The sequence below is a fragment of the Carettochelys insculpta genome, chromosome 9, assembly GCF_033958435.1.
Source record: "Carettochelys insculpta isolate YL-2023 chromosome 9, ASM3395843v1, whole genome shotgun sequence".
In the NCBI taxonomy this organism is placed as follows: domain Eukaryota; kingdom Metazoa; phylum Chordata; order Testudines; family Carettochelyidae; genus Carettochelys; species Carettochelys insculpta.
Window position 1 is genome coordinate 32,056,903 of NC_134145.1, and position 3,684 is coordinate 32,060,586.

Below are 3,684 nucleotides of genomic sequence, written 5' to 3' on the forward strand. Positions count from 1 at the left end.
TTTTTAGGTTTCCTTTTCCTTTTTTTGGTGTTGAAAATTGAATATATTATTAGTGTTCTAACCATATGAGAGAGGTAGTTTGAGGGTAAATATTCAAAGTGCTGTGTGACATAATACGTTACGTAGCTCATAATATTTACTCCTTAGGGCTACAATGCAAAAAAAAATTGAAAAGTTGTGCTATGAGTGTGACTGGTTTTGAACTGTCTCACTGCATAGTAGTGTACATGTTATAAACGTGCTTTGTAGCTTTTTGTGATAAAATGTACCAGTTTGTAGCAATAAAATGTTTTAGAAACATTAATGTTCTTATTTTCTGTAGTTAAATAGTAGAAAAAAATAATGTTTTTCAGTAGTTGTGAGGAAACATCTATAAAAATTCAAGTATAAATCCACTTGGCAAATCTATTATAGGTTAAACCTCTCTAGTCCGGTACTTTCTCTTCTGGCAACGTCCATAGCCCAGCACGATTTTAGTTATCGGGATGACTGCTTATCATGGGTGTGGCCAAGTTTCCAAGTTAGGTGTGTAAAGTTTGTTTACAGCCACTGGTCCTGGCTCTCAGTATTCTGTGCTGTTTAGCAGTAATTTACCCCTAAATACCATCTTATACCCCAGTAAGCCGTGGAAGTGCTGATAATGCTGCTAGACAATATTGACCTACCGTCATCTTGCAAATTCTGTCCTTTGGCACTGGTTAGGTCCAAAGGGTGCTGGACCAGAGGTTCAGTTTGTATTTCATCTGCAGTTTAGTGATTGATACAGTACCCTTTGTTTTATGCTGCAACGTTTCGGTTGTACATCAATGTACGCTCAGTGCTTCTGCTTGTTATATGTGTATACATGAAGAAAATGTGTATATGTGTACACTGTATATAGCTCTATACAGCTAGGGTGTGAATATACCCTTTGCTAGCCTGCTGTGGAATATCTGTCCTTGTGACACAAATGGACAGTTAGTGTGCTTTGATCTAGTCCTCTTGGACAGAATTAAAGCACATTAGCATGCTGTAGCTGGATCACTGCCATTTTCTTTTATGACATAATGTTGATAATATAGGTTTGAGGGCTGAGGGAGGAAGCTTGTAGTGGAAACAAGGTTATATATATATATATGCTACAGACTGGGATGGAGTTTCCAGACTACTGGTGTAGCCTGGCGTGAAAAGGTGAGCAGGATTTGACTGAAGGAGAATTCTACATCTTTATATTGCAAAATATAAGGTAGGTGATTGGTGAGATTGTATTTAAAAAAAATGTAATCATTAACAAAGTCCCTGAATACTTGCAGTATGTCTGAACTGCTATTGACCCAAATATCTCATGTGAGTCTGAGGGGGAAGTTTGACTTGAGGGAAAATAAAGGCAGAGGGGCCTCTAAATACAAGCCGCCTTTTCCAAAGCTGGACTTGGGTTAAGTATGTCGTGTGAAAGTCGTGGAATACGGTTAAGATGGACTGTTTGATTGTTCATCCCATTGCATTTCATAGCCTAGTTTTCGTGATTGTTGCACAATCTGATTGTTCTGTCCAACCTGAATATCTGACTGAACAGCCCTTTCACATTAGCTTGTGAGCTCTTGGCTTCTATGGTAATCATAAGACAGGTGCTTAATAGATAGGTGTGGTTTCTGGCTATTTAGGTATATATGTGGCACCATTACTGTAGTTTGAGTGTTTCAAACAAATTTTAATTTATCATCTGTGCCTCTCTGAAACAGGGAAGTATTCGCATTTATACAGACGGGGAAACTGAGACAGAGATGTGCCAGGAATTCTGTTAGTTTAGTCAAGAATTAAAACCTTGGTTGCCTGGATCTCAGGCCAGTGGCTTGATCTCCAGACTGTTTTTTCTCCCATGCTCAATAGGTATAGCTGGCCACATCCCAGATTTGGGGCTAGGGTTGGAGGGATGTGGAAGTGAAAACCTTTTGCCAGTGGGCTGACCATTCATTCACTTGTTCTATTTTGATGCCAAGGTACATCTTTTGCTTTGCAGTGAAAGTTTTCATTCCCACACCTGCAAACCACTTTATTTGTTTTGGTTGCAAGCCAGTGACCCTGTCTAGTGGTATCAACAGGCAAACAAGGAAGAAGTTGGCCCCTGATAAAAGGCTCCAACAATAATCTTCAGCAACAGGGGCAGAAAGGAAAAAACTCTGGCAACAGGTCAAAACCCATTTCTCAGATAGTTGATAGGGAAACAGGCATTCTGCTGCTGATAGATTTCTGTAAGAATCTTCTGGCACGTACTTTGCCTAGGCATTGTTGGCCTGGTTCAACAAGGTCAAGCTGCATCTGTTGTAAGTCACACATTAAGTCCTTTTGAACAACCGCTCAGAAGCTTTCTCCTTAGGTGCCACTGCAGACACTAAGTGGCTTTGCATTTTTCATCTTTAAACATAGAGGCAAGCAATTAAGTACTTGGGGAGACAACTGGGGGAACAGCATGTGGCAAATAACTACCAGGTACACTAAGGGGTGACCTTCAACCAAGATTCAGAAACTCAACAGGGATATAACGAACGGAAAGCAAGTGGTCTCTGCAACGTGCCCTGTGAAAACCAGTGTTCTTTTTTGTATGCGTTTCATTTGATTCAATCAAAAGGATCTTCCGCCATTCAGAGGAAAAGTCTGGTGACAGGAACATAAGAGACAGAATGTGACTTCATGTTCCCGTACTATAGGCCAAAAAGCAATGCGAATCAAAAAGTGATCTGCTGTATTGACAGTGTGTGGCCGGCCCGCCTGCCCAGCTGCGCTCTTGTCAGAATAGCCAGCCGGAAGCACAGGAGCTAGGGTTGCCCGGTAATCTGGAAGCCCTGTCTGTTGACAGAGGTGCCCCTCGGGGTGTCCACACAGCCTTTTGTTGACAGATTCTGTCGAAAAAGGCGTTCTGCCTTGGAGTTGGGGAGGCAGAAGGCTGTCAAGAAGTGTCACATTCTGTCAATTTACTGTCAACAACGTATTTTTAATGTGGACGGTCTGAGTTTTGTTGACAATATCGGCATTTTGTCAACAAAACACTCTAGTGTAGATGTAGTTATGGTGTGTGTTATATAAATTAGAGAGAAATCAATTGTTTTGTCAAATTGGTATAGCAAAAGTCACTCATCGCTTTGATCATATCCCAGTATCAAAATCAAGTATCTTGGAACTCCTTTGAGGAAAGCAATGTCAAATGCTATCTTGGCCTGTTGCTGTTGTGACTTTCACTCCCAGCAGGGTGCACAATTGGGAACAATGCATGCAAAGCGGAGTTAATTTCTAGAAATTCCCACATTCCCAGTGTGTTCTGTTGACAGTAAATCGACTGAATGTGGCTCTTTTGTCGACAGCGTTCTGCTGCTTCCATGTGAGACAATGCCTGTGTTGAGAGATCTGTCCACAGAAAGCCAGTCTGGAATTTCTGGGGAACTTTCTCTTGACAGGGCTTCCGGGAAATCGCGCAGCCCTGTCTGCTGTGCTTCTGGTTGGTGGTTTTGTCAAAAGAGCGACTGGGCAGTCCAGCCACACGCTGTCGACAGAGTGGATTGCTGTTTCGATCTGCTTTTCGGTCTGACTGCAATCTGTTGACGGAAGATTTGTCGGAAGATATCTTCTGGCAGCAACTTCTGTCAATACAGGCTCTAGTGTAGTCATAGCCTGAGACAAGGGAGCAAGGTCAAAAGTGCCAAGTGTCTA